The sequence below is a fragment of the Aythya ferina genome, assembly GCF_964211825.1.
Source record: "Aythya ferina genome assembly, chromosome: 8".
Lineage (NCBI taxonomy): Eukaryota > Metazoa > Chordata > Aves > Anseriformes > Anatidae > Aythya > Aythya ferina.
Genome location: NC_140304.1, coordinates 5,163,811 through 5,181,471, shown reverse-complemented (window position 1 = coordinate 5,181,471; position 17,661 = coordinate 5,163,811). Strand labels below are relative to the sequence as shown.

The following is a 17,661-nucleotide window of genomic DNA, read 5'->3' as shown; positions in this document are numbered from 1 at the left end:
TAAGAGAAAAAACAAAATTGTTTACCTTCACACATTCAAGACCAAAACCTTAATAACAATAATAATAATTCTGTCTCATTTTTAAACTGATTTTTAAAATCTGAATGGTTTTGTTGAGCTTGGAATTTGAGAATTTAACAACAGATTTATATTTTATTTCAGTGCCAGTTTAGGCTAGACTATGACTTCTTAAATGTACAAACAAGTTAGCAAATAGTATGTTCACTTTCCTTTCCTGCTTTTTCCATTTCCTCCTGCAAGCTTCTTTTATTCTTTAGGCAGAGACAAATGTATATTGAGACATAAAAGGATTAATTGATTACAACAGTACCTGTTTCACTGCGTGCACACAGGTTAGATTTCACAGAACATGGCTGAACATATAGTTAGGAAAACATTAATATTAAAACATAATATATCTTGAATATGTAATATTACAACAATTGTCTGTTCTGGAGATCTGGTAAGACTGAGCATTTCTGGGAAGAGAAAACTGAAAGAATCTACTTAGCATTAGGATTTATTCCTCTATATAACCCAGATCTATTTGTCCTAGGAAAACTCTCAGTGGTAACCGTGGTGATGAAAGATGGCTGCTGATGAGTGTCACAACAGCCAAAAAGCTAATGCTACAGACACATCATTCTTCTTGCATAGATAATGTGAGTTGGCAGCTCTGGAAGAATACCTATTCAACTGCCAAAGAGACATAGCACAACACAGCCTCCCGATTAATATGCTGAAGTATGTGTCTATTTACTATTGCTCAAACAGTGAAATATTTTCTTGATCCTAAATCATATATGTTTTAATGTCTCATCATATATTTCTTATGTGTGTTAACATACAGAATATATCATATGTATGATATCTGAGAAATTGAAGATGGAAAACCATACTTCTCTCAAGTTGAAGTTGGGAAAATTACTGATTCCTTTACATCTTCTTTATACAACGTAAGTTATACTTAAGACAACAACGAGATATATAACTGTTAGAAGTTTATGTAGTTGTTCCAAATATGTTCAATGTGTGCTCTCCAGACTCCTATAAATAGCATCTCAGTTCAAAATTACTGAAGCTCTGGTATGCTCTAATAAATGCGAACATGTCACTCGTAGCAATCTGTGGCTTGAAAAAAGTTCTCTTGCGTCCCAAGCATTCAGATGAATCATGGGTGAAATGCAAAATCCAGTACTCAGAACAAGAAAGCATCCCAAACAAGCAAATAAAAGAAATTCTGTCAGTTGAACAAAATAAGCAAGAAGACAGATGGAAAAGTAACAGAAAAACAAAGGCAGTGCTATAGCACAGAAAAATTGCACATAAATAATGTAGAGATGCATAAACTTATTTCTAATTTGGACACTATCTATCCCTCTCTCATGTATACCAACAAGTGAGTTTATTCAGTTTGGGGTGTTTTTTCTGTTTGTGTGTGTGTTTTGTTTTGTTTTTAAATAAAACACAGTCCTACTGCAGGTGACAGCCCACACAGACAGGCAAATATATGTAAAGTCATTTCTTGGCTATGCATGTAGCTCTTGCACACTTATCAAGTATATATTAAGTACAACTTAACCTATTTCTGCTTCCACGTGAATTATTTCTAATAAATCTTTTGTCTTCCCAGTTCACAACTACACAAAACAGGAGGTATTATTCCAGGTACAGTTTTATCGTGCTGTACTGGAAAGGGATTGTGACTTCCCTGATATAACTTCCATTCCTTATTTGTGTATTTGAAAACGTCAGTAAAACATTTTATCTGAACATAAAAATAAAAATGCCACTGGTATCACTTGTACATGTGATTGATTAGATTGATTGATTAGATGTCAATCAGTCATTGACCTCCATCAGTACACAGGCACTGAAGAACATCTCAAAAAGCTTACAACTTGGTTTCATTTATTAACTTCCTAAGCTTACAGGAAGGCTGTTTGATTAATTGTTAATAAGTGCTGAATTGCTATTATCAAAACAACAACAAAAGATTACAAGAATCAGAGTTAATTCCAAAATATAAAGTGGAAAAGTAAAATTTGAATTCACTGAGCACCAAAAAACAAGTAAAACTATGACAATAAATAGAAACCATCTCACAGTATGAGCAACATTTCTCTCCTCACATTGATGAAAAGGCTCAGCTACATAGTAGAGGCTACAGTTGTGTAAAAAAAAAACACAACTGAGATGAGAAACTGCTGCAGTCATTTCAACCTATGAAATAATTAAATTATGAACAGCAATATTTTTCTGTTTTATTTTTTTCCTGCTTTAAAGCAGATTCCATTACACTTAGAGCAATTGTATTTATGTAGCTGAATTTTTCAGTGGGATTTGTTTTACTGTCATCAATACAAAAATCAAGATTGTATGAATCAAAACAGAAACATGCAAGACCAGAGTCAAGGAGTTATATGAATCACCTGCAAAACATGGAGCTTCCACTTAACATCCCACAGCATGAAACATGAGAGATCACAAAGAGTGCTGAGCTTCTACACAAAGCAATATGAACAGTGTTTACATATTCTAACAGTTGTTGCTTAATCCATTCTGAAGCCTGCAGGCTTCTCCCTGAATGCTAAAGAAAATCCCGTAATTGAAATGTATCATGCTAATATCCTAAAGATTCTAACTGAACAAGCGGTTTATTTGATTGCATACTCGAGGACACTTAACAGATTGAGTTCTTGTCTCTGTGCTTCTGATGAGTCCCATTTAAAAAAAAAAAAAAAAAAAAAAAGAAAAAAAGGAAAGGTTTTCCTCACATACAAAATAAGAAAATTACGATACATACCTCCTTCCTCACCTACTAATGAGAAGTGCAATATAAAAACTAAGCATAATTTTCCAGTTTATAAATTGACACCTTAACAAAAAAGAAACAATAAAGTTATTTAACACTACAGTAGTTTTGACATTTTGTGTCAAAAGCTTATTTACCAACATTAAAACTTACTCTGAAAGAAACCCAGAACACTCTGAAAGAAATGCGGGCGGTAACTCTCAGGTACCTAACTCTTTCTTAAGCTCCTTATTTATGATATCTTTGTTAAAACCTTCATAGCTCTTGAGCTTTGGGATTTACATTAGATTATGTGGACCATTAACTTGATATTAAATTCTCCTACTCATTCAGCTATTGATATACCCCCTTCCTGAACAGTGGTGACACTAGCCAGTATCAGTGCCACGAATCCATCCTTCACTTTTTAATCTAGCACATTTGTGTTAGGAACATTTTGACTGAAGTACTCCCATTGAAACAGCTTCTTCCTTAGAACCATATACACAGAGAACATGCAACTGCCTTCTAAGGAAAATGAAATATTAGACTTTTTTTTTCTGAAAATTAACGAACAAGTTAGAAACCATTATGATACACTCTTACAATGATTACTAGACACGTAAAAAGCATGGCCCAGACAGGTGAAATAGTTAAAATGCCAGAAAGTTAGCCAGAATTAAACTCATGCTCAGCATAAATCCAGCTGAATTCCATGGAGTTACACCAGGAATTATGTTTTTAACCTGCATTTCCTTAATGTATGAAAATAAGCGTTTAGTCATTAGAAACCCAGGTGACCCTTCCAGGCACTATTAGTCCAATGCAGTAGTTCCCTGTGTCAGTATTACTACCAAGCTACCTTGGAGGATAAAACTCCTTTCAGACCAAATTTTCAGTTTACTTTTAGTATACAGAGATTAATTACAAGCTCTGACACTGATTTGTAGGATCCTTAAACTGGTCAGTGCTGCCACCAATGGCCCTGGCTTCAGGGTGTAAAAACAGAACATCTTTCACAACATGTATCTGAACCGCTATTTTCCCAATATAACTGCAATTCTTTTTATGGTGAGGATATGAAATATGACCTATATGATCTCCCACAATCCTTTCTCCATAACGCATTGTTTTAACAAGCACAAATGATTTATAGTTTGTCACCTTTCTCTAAGGAACAATTCATTTCTCCTCCATGATGCTAAACCATGTGCCATAAATTTCTGAATTTTGACAACATTGGATTTGTAATAGCTTTTCTAACATCATGCTTTAGCAACATATGGCTATAAGTAAAAGCTGTTAAAGTGCTTTCATTTTCACCTGCTTTGTGGAGACTCCTGCTGGGGGCACAACAAAAGTTCACAAAACCTACATTATGCATTTTTCCAAATGCATAATCCAAATGCAAAATCCAAGCTATTTTGATTTTCTGTGCACAGACAAGGATCTAATGGATATGACAAAAATCTCATTCTGAGGAACTCTTAGCCCTCACTTGTATGACCAAATTATGAAATGAAGGAAAATAAAGCAGAACTTTGCAAGGTGAGATCTGATATTCTCACAGTTTTTTCAGATGATATTTCATAACTCCAAAAACTATATAATATGTAAATCATAACATTAATAGAGTTTTGTTCTGTTTTGATTTTTATCTTAAACTTCCACATTTAAATTCTCTGTGGATTCTGCTGTGCTTGTAAAAGTGTAAAATTCCCCATTGCCACATAAGGAGAATTATTACTACTGGTGTGATAAGACAAAACATGTGCAAGAATACCTACAAATTTTCAAAACATCTTTTCCATTATGATGTATTTTCAGCAAGGCCCATAGCATCGGATGAGTCTGTGAGCTGCAAGAAATTTAAAGACCACAGATAAAAGCATTTGGAATTAAGATTGAAAGTGTTTGTAATTGAGCCTTGAGACCCTATATTAACAGGAAAAAGGCCTTTAATAACTAATTTTTCCAAGCTGTGCACAGAGAAGCACACCTGAACAGAGTGCTTCACTTCCAAGACATTCATAGAAAAGATCAGTTTGAAAGCAAAAACCTTTTTTATGCAACATGGTGTGAACTACTAACAGCAGTTAGGCTGCAGATCTCATAATATCTGTGTTTGTAACTTGTGACTCCTGTGAATTAGCTTTTAGTCTCATAAAGCCTCAGCCTAATCTTAAACCCAGGAAAGAGGATTATTCCTGGAACAATAGCTTTATTATGAAAGACCTATAAAACTTCTACATTCTTATGAAATTGAAATGTAAAGGCAGCAGAATACTGTTAGATTTTATTGCAAACTTTAGTATGAATATATATAAGTTAAAAAAAAAAAAAAAATTCACTGTGTTTTTCTTCATCTTCATGGAACAGAGTATTATGCTTTCCACAAAATATGACTTCCTGTTATTCATTCCATGGGCATAGAACTTTGAGTATGATACATATATGAATCACTAACCAACTTGCATCAATAGATTAATTTTGTCTCAAGAGTTCTAGTGGAATTTAAGTTGCATGTGCAACACTGACTTAAAATGCTAACAGTGTAAATGACATCAAAGAAAACCACCACTCTAGCTTAATGACCGAATATCTGCCAAATTCCTTATTTCAAATCTTACCAGCATTTTTACAGTAGAATGAAGGAAGTGTTGGTCTGTTACTTGAAATCTCTGCTATTAAAATCATTAAAGCATTTTTTCATCAAGTTCTGTAAAGAAGATACCCTTAAATATTAATCATCCCCTAAGCAAATGAAATTTAAGTATCATATTCTATTTCATAATTACATCTTTATAGTAGCCAGGAAAAACCCTTAAGCTTCACAGACAGTGATGTACAGTAACAATCCCCACTTTTATTCTGATACTCTGGAGTATGTGAGCTATATGGTTCCAGATTCTGGCCTTTTGCTGAAGTCAACATTTATTTGTCATGTACTACCTCTGTGCAATGAAAGCCAGTAATTTCTAGCCATGCTCCAAAGAGGGTAAAAAAAGGATAACATTCCTGAAAACAAATTTCTACAGAAAGCCATTCCCACTGCACTGACAGAAATAGGCAGGATAGAAAAGACAACTATCATCATAGATTGAATGAGTTGTATATAAAGAATAGCTGTAGCCTATGAGCCTCATAATTATTTAACAGTGAAACTCAACAGAGGGCAAAATTCCTAATTTAGCATCTGACACAGTAGTATACAAATGATATACTCATTCCATCATATATTTGTCTTTAGACACTGTCTTTAACAGACACTAGTATTGGTATTATTCAATATCATACTCTCTGTGTATCCTTAGATACTGTTACTTTTCTCATGCTTAGACTGTAAGACATTTTTTTATTATTATTTGTACAATACTCAATACAGAAGCATTTTAATATGTGAACAATAATTTGGTTCATTGTTAACTGTAATGGAACTATAAAAGCTGCAGTGTCCATTTATAGACTAGTTAAAAGTTAGGAAAAAAAAAAAGCTGAAATTCCCTAGAAATATGGAAAACAACTCTGTAATATCAAGCTCTGATAGTTACTGAAAACAAGGCTTCATTATCTTATTTTGACAAACAGCAGGTTCTTGCATATGTGATAGGTTTGGCAGTTTTCATTCAATTCAAGCATAGAGAAACAAATATATCAAAACGCTGTAGAAGTGTGAGCACTCCACACAGAAAAAGAGATCTAACTGAAGAAAACACTTTTAAATCCAAGAACACAAAAAAGGACAGAGAAAGTTCAGACTACAAGGCCAATAGTGAAATTTTGGAGATGAACTAGGTTAGAAACCAAACTGTGACTGGGATCTCAAAAAAAAAAAAAAAATTATTTCAGTCATTTTAGAATTTTAAGATACTATATTATCCCTCTGTCCTGTTGTAAAGGTAACCTCTAAATAAAAAACTTTCTCCTTCCTCAGACTCTTATGGTGTACCTTTTCTGTTCTGTATGTTGGTGCTTTGCTGATTTTGCCTTGTCACCACATCTGATCTTCTTCTACTATCTATTTATTATTTTTGGATTGTTTAAACCACTTCACCTTTCTTCTGACCTTTTCATATTAGAAATTGATTCCAATTTTGAAGGCAATTATCCCTTCTGCACATTGTTCTTTGGATATTTTTTCTATACTCTTCATTAATTGCTTCCTACTGTTGTTCATTTTTTTCTTCTTTTTTTTTTTTTTTTTTCAAAATCTGACAATAAACCTGTATTTTTTCTGCATTATCTTTACTATATTTCTGATTATACATGTATACCATCTTAACTTGAGCACTGTTTAGACTTCACACTTTCTGTTAATTACCAACTGATATTTCTCTAGATATTTGATTTCTTCATAGTACTGTTTTCTTTTTGTGAGTAAAAAGGTTTTATTTGTATACCACAGAAATCTATCCCTGGATTGGCTCTGGCTGGGATGGAATTGACTTTCCCCACAGCAGCCCCTACAGTGCTGTGCTCTGAGCTTGGAGCTAGAACAGCACCGGTAACCCACCAGTGTTTTGGCTATTGCTGAGCAGTGCTGGCACAGCATCAAGACCCTCCCCAAACTCCACACAGCCAGTAGGCTGGGCTTGGCAAGAGGTGGGGAGAAGCCATGGATAGGGCAGCAGACTCAAACCAACCAAGGGGTTTTCCCTGCCATACATGTATGATGGAATCTGGAAAAGGGGAAGGAGAAAGGGAGGGATCTCATTAAGAGATCCTCCTGACACGCTGCTACACATATTGAGTCCCTGCTTCCCCAAACGTGGCTGATCACTCATTGATGGAAAGTAGAGAAATGCTTTTTCCTTCTCTTTGCACAGCCTTTGCCTGTTTTTTCCTCTTTCTTTTCCCTTTAACTAAATTATTCTTATCTCAACCATGAGCCTTTTTTTTTTCCTGTCCTTCATACTTTCTTCCCTTCCTCTCCTTTTGAGGAGGGGGAGTGAGAGAGCAGTTGTGTTGGTTAGCTGTCCATCAGGTGTGAAACCACCACACTCTCTTCTAGTAATGTTCTGGTAGGATACAGAGTTAAACCTCACTCAGCTCCCTCTAAATTTTGGTGTTCTGAAAGACTTACATCTTGAAGCTATGAGAGTGAGGTAAATCTGATTTCATCTTGGAATCTGTGATGTTCTGATGCTCTTCTCCACTATAGATAATGTAAAACTAATCAGTGCTAATTAACAATGGATCCATATAATTTCATCATTACTTTTACCATGAATATAATGGGTTTTCACATCATCTCCTTTCAGAAGTGTTAACATTTTAAGTCAGAAGTTCTCAGTGCTGCCTGCATCGGAAAAGCAATCCTTTGACTTTATGAGCATATTCAGCACCATCCATTAGAAAATTTAGTAAACATATCATTATATTATTATTGGCCTCATGATGCCCTGTGTCAGGAGTTAGGATTTCTTCATACCATTATGATTACAACTTTAATATTACTGCAGCATTCAAGGGCCCTGATCTTGCATAAGCAGAAAAGGAATAATTTTTATTTTGTGTACGAAATACATGAATTAACTCCTAGCACTGCTCTAGAAATCTTAGCTCATATTTTCTCTTCTGTCACTTGTCACAGCAAAAGCAGATTTATCCTAGAGAAGGGCATGACATATTTAGCTAACAAATTGCACGTGGTCCAAGTGAACAGGTTTTCTCATATTCAGGAATGCCAAAGCAGGTTATGAGTGTGATAAAATATATTAAAGCCCCACAAATTCAGTTTGCTGTAAGCCTTCAAGCATTTTGTCATCTAGAGTATTTTCTGTCATTCATGTCCTTTCCAGCACCTTGCCTGTCCATGCCTGCCTGGTAAATGGTGATGGTCATTCAGTGTGGATTTAGAGACACCAGCTACAGCACAATCATAGCAAAAGGAACTCTAAAGATGGCATACACGTGCAAAGCTTTGATGAACTGTCCGACCTACAGGGTAAACATGGCCTTTATCTAATATGCCTGACAGAGAAGCTCAGAAAAAAAGCTGTTTCTCCTCCATTATAACCAGCAAGGCCTACACTGATTTATACATTGAATTAGGAAACTAAATCAAGATGAGCTTTCCACCCCTCTCTTCAGCTTCTTCAGTAACAATTCAAAGAGGTCAAACCATATCTGCAGGGCATGTAGTAAACAGTCTTCTTGAAACTGCCTCTGAAGCTGAACAAAACCAGAAACAAATAAAAAGGAGAGACTGTGAAAAGACAGCACTTCTGCCTCTGCTAATCTGCTGTAGGTGAAACCCCTGACTACCTTGGGCTTGGAGAGGCTAACAGTTCAAACTAAGGCTAGTCTCTCAGGGACAAAAAGAAAAGACAGTAAAACTAGTAAAACTAATATAAAAATAAAGTTGAGAGGTCACTAAGAGGTCTCTAAGTTTTGTGTTTGTTTATTTGAACATAAAGAATTCTGAAGACTTTTCTTCCATCTCTACTTAATATGCCCATAAACTATTATGTTATCTTTATTTTTAATTTGCTCCCAGCAGGGGGAAAAAAATGGAAAAAAAAAAAAAAATCACTCAACAATTCTCTCTGAGTTGTTTCTAGTGTTCTAACAAGCTTCACTTGTCTGAGTAGTATAATTGATGATAACAATTATCATATGTCCATTCAGCTCCTGGGACTTCTTTCTGCTTTGGGAAGTTTACAGATTGTAATCCAAAGGTACCAAATGTATCAAAAACAGCCATATAGCAACTTCCCAAAAAAGTGGAACATTTACATATGTAGGTAATAGATATAGTTATTACTAAATATGTGTCCGATACTTAAATACTTCCCTGAAGGCATTTAAAAGACATGTAGATGTGGTGCTTAGGGACATGGTTTGGTAGTAGGCAATAGTTGGACTTGGTGATCTTAGAGGTCTTTTCCAACCTAAATGATCCTACAATACTATAATATGCTTGGCGGCCAGGAGGGCCAGCTGTATTGTAGGCTGCATCAAGAACAGCATCGCTAACCGGTCAAGGGAAGTGATTGTCCCACTCTGCTCTGTACTGGTGCAACCTCACCTTGAGCACTGTGCACAGTTTTGGGCACCACTGTATAAGAAAGATATAAAACTGTTAGAGAGGGCAACAAAGATGGTAAAGGGTCTAGAGGGGAAGACGTATGTGAAGCAGCTGAAGTCACTTGGATTGTTCATCCTGAAGGGGAAACTGAGGGGAGACTTCATCATGGTCTACAGCTTCTCCATGAGGGGGAGTGGAGAGGCAGGCACTGATCTCTGCTTTCTGGTGACCAGCAACAAAACCTGAGGGAATGACATGGAGCTGTGACAGGGGCAGTTCAGGCTGGATATCAGGAAAAGGTTTTTCATCAAGAGGGTGGTCAGACACTGGTCATGGCACTGAGCCTGCCAGAGTTCAAGAAGCATTTGGACAACGTTCTCAGATACATGATCTGATTATTTATTTATTTATTTATTTATTTATTGGGGCAGTCCCTTGGGGACCCAGGAGTAGGATTTGATGATCCTTGTGAGTCCCTTCCAACTTGGATATTCTGTGATTCTATGATTTACAAGAACTTCAAAGAATTTGCAATTCATTCATATTCTTTGATAGATACAACTATTTGTATCAAGAATAAAACTAGAAACATAGTTCACAACTTTATAGAACTCTGAAAATCAACTACATATCATCAAACGACTAGCTTTATCTGTCTTTCCTTGCACTTTCACTTCATAAAATTTTACACATCTCGCTATCATAGTCATTGCTGGACTGCTTTCTGTCATTCATTTCTGCTATCAGATTAAGCAATACAGTTTTGGATTAAATTTTTCAACTTACTACACATTGATTCTTAGATCAGCAGTTCCCGTTAAACTTTCCAAAAATGGTTGGTCTTCATTACAAACAGAAACACATTTACTGCAAGACATGAAAACTTTTCTTCATGCAAAAAGGCCTGGAATCAGTTGTGTAGCTGTACATACAGGCCCAAGCAAATTCTCAGTATTGAAATACAGCATCAACATACAGCATGCTTTAGAAAATGAATTTTTTTAAGCTTAAAGACAAAGTCATCATTTAATTTCCTTGTGAATATTACTCCAAAAATACCTTGGAGCCCAGCGGAGCTCACCTTTTGAATGCAAACAGGAAATTGAAGCTAAAGCTAAGAACCTAGAAGATAATGTTTGTAGGGTTTTGAAATATATGTATATGCATACACAGCCCTTGCAATATGCTCTAGTAAATCTAGTTAACTCCATCTACAATGAAGGAATGTTCCTGGATTTCATGCTCACATAATATTTTGCATATTTACAATAACTAATGTTATCCTTTCTATTATTTCTGTTGGTTTGGATATAATCCTGTCCTAGTGACTGATGATCCTTGTTTATTTGTACCTTTGTCATTTTTCATCTGAAGTTCAACAAATCAAAATCAGGCATTAATAACCCTTAGGAAATCATATCCAAGAAAACTGTCATCCTCCTCCACTGTCACGCAGGCTGCACAATCATACCAGACATATCCTGATTCTTTTTATCTACTCTACGGTTTTCAAAGAGCATAGTTTCAAATTCATAGGCTAGTCATGTCTTCAGGTTATTCAGCAGCCTGGAGCATCAATGACTCTGCTGCTTCTGGCTGAAGACTGTGACAGACCTATCTAACCCTCAGTCACAATAAACACAGCATGAGACTAAACTTTCTCAGGTGTCACATTAGGATTGTGGTACCAGCTGCTACAAAGCCACATATGATATGGATGATTAGAAAGCTCCCCCTCGATCACTGTCTCATCTAACACAAAACAGTATGGATACATACAAAAAATCCCTTGCTCCCAAAAGATGAACCAAAATTCAAAACCCCATAAAAACTAACTTTATGTTACAGAAGCTGTTCTTCCCTGGAGAAATACAGTGAGAAAATAAACTACCTGTGGCAGATCTTTATTCTGTTGTTTCATCAGTGACTGATGGAAATGGTCCCAAACATTATAGAGATGAAGCAGCTTGAACCTGAGAAACAGAAAAATTTGTAAGGAAAGACTCATCTAGGGCAGTGTTCTGTTTCAGATGCCTTGCTCAAAATAGGAAATTATTAACAGAAACTATTAATCTAACTAACCTATCTTTCAGTTAGTACAAAAAAGAAGTCCGAGTACAAGAGAAGTAAATGAATGAATTCAAAAGTGCTTATCAAACTTAGTGCAGTGTTTTCTGGTTTCAGACACAAACCTTCTCAGTTTTGTGACTCATCCAGAGATGTTCGTCTCATGCTTCATTCCAGATTTCTGACAGAGGGTATTACAAATTTCTGTTTTGTTTCATTTTACAAAGTGCTGTTGAAAACAAAAGACTGTAAAATTACCTGCACTTTCTCAAGCACCCAGAACAGTTTTGCATACAGCTGAATATAGTCTTCAGGAAATAACAGAGGAACATAACAAACACTGGGAAGCCAGGCTTCAGTAACTCACCCCAAACATCTCAAGTCAAGAAGAGCTAGTTATGAGCCACACTTACCATTTCTTTACAGATGTATATGAAGTGCATTGTTAATATATATGCTATATGAAGTTAGAAAAGAGTTTAAATCTAGTACTCTCTGTCTGCAGGGATAAGGTCATTTATCATGGCTATGTGTTTTGTTTAAGAAATTCGTTTACAATAATTTTAAGTATGACATCCATCAGTAGCTGCTATATTCACCTTTGGTAAAAGACTGCTTAGTGTCTTTCCAGATGAAAACTTTGTCTAGTTGTGCCTCTTGGGATCGGTATTTCAAAAGCATTTGTGTATGTCAGGAGAAGGCAAATTGTAGTAGCTAACAGAAGAGTTAGAAACTGCTATTATAATTATCAAGTTGATAAATTACAAAAATAAAAATTAAAATGAAATAAAGTAAAAATAGCTCAATTTCAAAATAATTTAATTTTCCAATTAATTTTGGCCTTGCTCTGATACAAGGACAGCTTTGGGGATAGTACTGAACACTGTGAGCATGACAGCACAGGTCAGAACAGCCCTGATTACCCAGCACTATCTATCTTCATGCACTAGGCAGAAGCTGTGTATTTCATACATTATTCACTACTTGCTACAGTCATTAAGCAAGGTCAGTACATGTACATCCCTACCACACAGTGATACAAAAAGATGACATATATTGGGGGAATAAAACAATACAGAAGTTTGGGCTGTTCTCTGCATGAATTTCAAAGCCTTGAGTTACTTTTGAAATTTTGTTCTGTGTTTGGTTATAACAGATACTCAAATAACAACCTGCAAGTAGCATGTGGATTTAGCACACGGATCTGACTAGTGATGGTTGCTATTTGTATCCCATACCTGCTTCAGGCAGTTAATAACACAAATAACCAAATATAACCCAGTTATAAATCAAGATCCACTTCCATATCAGGCTATAGCTTTAAAACATGCTGTATGTTTATTTATATTTTAATCCACTTTTATCTGATTTTCCTCTCAAAAGTCCCTTGTTATCATAGGGCTCATTCTAACCTCAAGCCCTCTTTCCTTATACTCCTGTCAGTTTATATTTATGCATATTCTTCTCTGTGATCACCAAAGCATTTTCTGATACTTTTCCAAGTTCAAGAGAAATCCAATCTGCCTCTCCCAGTTTGTTTCAAATCCCACCTTCTGCCATGGCTAACAGGAATATAGCTTTACCTGACACCATACCTCATCTTTGACTTAGGAGGAAAATTGTTAGGGGTGAAAGAACCACCTGAACTCACTGGCAGCTTCAGCGTGAGCATTCTGCTACCAAAGCACCCGACTGCCATAATCTTCTATCACAGTTTTGTTCTGATCAGAAATAACAAGAGGAAGACAGCTACTGCATATAAACAACCAACTACATGACACGAATGGAACCGGCAATGCTCCTACTCCCTCACTTCTAACATTAACACATTTGTTGAAGTATTTTTCTGGTACTTCCCTAAGAAATTACAAAACTAAAAAGAGGACAGAGTTTCATACGGCTTAACCAGACCATTTAGCACTGACTGTGTGCTGCCACTTAAAAAGCCATTTGAGTTTATTCAATGTTTCAAAGGAAGATTGGAGAGAGACAGAAGTACTGCTTAAGCATTCTGCAGACTATACCAGATGGGATTTACATTCAGAAGTTTCTTGGATTATCACATGAGCCATTTCTTAACTGATAGGCAAACTTTTAAAATGAATGAGAGAATAAGTTAGCATGACAGAAACAAGCAAGAAAAATAAAACATCATTCACATTTTAAAATATCCCCAGTACTACTATTCTGCTTTTATAATTCAGAATAGAATTTATTTCACAAAAATGAATAGTGACAGTAAAAGATGAATGTTTTCTTTTATATAATTTTCTGGATAACATCAAAAGAATACTAAACTGCCATGGCATGATGGGCTGCAGCGGATATATAAAATAAGCAAAGAGGTTTATTTTCAAAGCAGCAGACACCGACCCGATGTTGTGCCAATATTCCACCTTAATCATTTTAGTTCTGCTGTGTACAATGACTGATGTAGAACCTTCCCATTTCTTTAATGATCAGATGCTGGAGCAATAAAGTAACAGCAGTTGCTCACTGTGTTGTTTTGTATCCTGAATGACATATGGAACACAAATATAATGGGTCTTTTAGTTTTTCTGTACCCAATCTTATTCAAAAAATTATTTTTAAAATTCCTCTAGTACTGTTATAATATGCTTGCTCTGCCTAAATGAAGTTGGGGGGAATTATATATATATATATATATATATATATAAATTATATATATATATATATTATTCTTTACCTTAAATATGGATCCTTTTTCCAAAAGATTGGTGGATGAGGCAATTGTATTTTGGTGAATTGAAGTGATACTAGTCAAGCAGTGGGCCACTGATTTCTGATTGCCCATAGGGAAGAGAAGAGAGGGAGATGTAAAGGACTGCAGGTTACAAATGACAATGTCTGCAAAAGTAATTTGTACACTTAGTTCTTCCAATAGTGCTGCAGATATTTTATTAACTTGGGGAAATGGCTTCAGATCTAATGGCTCACAACTAACCAAGTAAATGGCTTCTGTGTGAAATCATGAACCTCCTGAATGATGAACAATGAGTTCTTTAGAGTACCTATTCCAGTCAGTTACAGGGACTGAAGAAATCCAAGATTAATTCCTAGCAAGCATGTTCGCTGTCTCTCTCATGCACCAAACCACCTAGGAGGTGGTGAAGACCTCACTTTCTCATTCTAACATTGATTTTTGAGGACAGCACTGATCATAAGGCACCAGATATCGTTACTGTGTCACATAAACATCTGACTCCAAACTGTGGTACGCCATTCCCTATAATTTCCATTCAGCTCTTGAGCCAATTTCTAGTTGTAACAACAAAATCAGGTTTGCTTTTCTGGGATTCAGTCCAACTGGATGTCTAAATAAGCAGCTCATTTGCATAAAATAAAATGCTCCATAAAATGTAACAAAATCCATCAGTTTAATATGACTGGCCCTTCCTGATCTGTATATTTGAATATTTGCCATTAAAGAGGCTCACTTACAAAAAAATATATTTCTAAATGCATTACTGACTCCACTGAGAGTATTGCAATATTAAAAAAATAAACAAAATACAACACACACATATACAAACACATAGCTAGATACAACACAACAAGATAGAGTGGGAAATGTACTTGTTAGAAATACTGTATTATAAGCCAACACATTTGGCCTTGTAATTCCACTGGTTATCACCCTACATTACTTGCTATTTCAAGGCATTTAACAACTCATATTTGTCACTGACACCATCTTTTAGAGGAATAAAACTGTGATTGTAAAAGGTGCTCCAGGTGAGCAGGCCACTGACTCCAGTAATGTGACTTAGCCCTCAGAGGAAGCAGCAAAAATAGCATATATATCCTTTATCTTATGGCACAATTCACTTTTTGATAAAGTGCTTTTTCTCTTGCAGACCAGCAAAAATTTGGGAAACTTATAATTAGACTACAATACGGAAATGCACAATCAGAACATAACCATGCCAGTTTGCATTTGCAACACAATGAGTTAGTTCCATACCTTGACATATTAGCCCTAGGAAAGAAAGAGAACTATTCAGCCTGATCTTCTGTGGATTGCCTGTAAGACGTGCCTCACTAAAGTTCACCTTCAGGTAAGCAGTGTGCTCCCAGGGACATGTGTTCCCTCACTGTCCTCCAGCAGGATTATCCGAGGTCATGCTAATTGGAGAAGCAGAAAGTTCCACATATCTACAGGCACTGCATATGACCGTATCTAGGGGTGACTGAAAACTAATGGATTTTAACTGACAATTGGCTACTGGGTGTTGTATTTTATAAAGAAAAAAAAGACTGAGAGTACATGAAGGAAAAATTCCCTTCCCTAATTTCAAGGTATTTGTAGGTTTGAAGAATTTGGGGGCTAGGTAAAGCAATACAGAATTTGTTATCTCTTTATGGTTTCATCTTTTTTAGTTATTGCTTGGTAATATTTCTTTCTTTAGGCTAAAATAAGCATTACGTGAAGAAAAAGCAACACACAACAACAAGGAAAAGAACCAAGATGTTTGGCATAGCCGCTATTGAAAGGACAGTGATATAAACCAGAGTGTGAGATAGCCCAGATAGAAAACAGAAAAATTACCAATAATTATGGGGACAGGTAAGAAAACTAAAAACTGAGGGGAAAAACTAATTCTACAGGGATTATTCATAGGAATTATTGAGGTAAAGAGAGGAAAATCCAGTTGCTGTACTTAGACACAACATTTGTGTTTATGTGACATCACATAGACAAAAGGTGACATCAAAGCTGTGTTTGCTCTAGATCTCATTTAACAATCATCAAGCAAAAAGAATATAAAATGATCTCATTTTAAAATGTGACAGAGCTCATGACACTCCACAGTTTAAAGAAACTTTCAGTTGGATACAGACGAACAAGTCTAAGCAGATAAAAATATTCCTACTCCTCTCTGGAACAGCACCTTCTCCTATGTCTTTACCACACCTTTCTATGTAAATATCTGTACAAAGTGCTTTGGGAGAGGTTATAATTAAAACAAAAGCAAGTTGTTACATTTTCACCATTGTACAACATGATTAAGTAAAATAAATGATTAGCATAATGCTAGTAATTCATATTTATTAAATAACAGAACTGCATGGGAGAGGTGATGAAGGAGTTGGTAAGAGAAACACAATGAAATTACAGTGCTTTAGATGCTCAGAAAACCATTAACCTGCACGTTAAAACCTCCGTACCTTCAGTACTGCAAGATGCTGAGTAGTACAAGCCCAAATGGAGTACAAATTAAACACTTCATGCCTTAATGAGATAATGGAAATGGACAAGACAGGAAGAAAAATGGCCATTCCCTCCTTGTGACCTAGTGGACAAGGTCCAAAATGCATACTACAACGAAGAGATAGCATTACCAAGTCTGAGTTTTCTCCTTTGCCCTCACCACTCAGCTCTTCTGGACAGCCTCTGCTTGCCAGGGAGGACAAAGGAAAGGAAATGTATTTTGTTTCAATAGTACAACTCTCTCTGTTTCAGTCCAGGGAATTCATGTGTGCCACTTAACTCCTAAGGTGTCCCCCTAACTCTTTCTTATACCAAATCCTTTGGCTACCCCTGCTCTTCCTAGACACTGACATTAACAGAGCATGTACTGTTTTTTAAAGAACTAGAACCTTGTCTAATTCTTCATTAGGAAAGCTTAGACTGTATGATAATAAAAATTTTCTTAAGGCCTACATTTGCTAGCTATGAAGATAGATGAAGAAAAAGATGCAACAGCACTGCAGCCAAGCCAGAACAGAGGCCTGTTGCAGCATTACA

The 17,661-nt window shown here is 35.9% G+C and overlaps 1 long non-coding RNA gene across 1 annotated transcript in view; it reads right to left on the bottom strand.

The window, feature by feature from the left end:
- LOC311441004 overlaps positions 1 to 17,661 on the bottom strand; it is a 208,727-nt gene that overhangs the window by 124,204 nt on the left and 66,862 nt on the right. The window contains exon 4 of the long non-coding RNA XR_014695712.1: positions 11,716 to 11,797. This is a non-coding gene — a long non-coding RNA (uncharacterized lncRNA). The remainder of the gene's footprint in view (positions 1 to 11,715; positions 11,798 to 17,661) is intronic.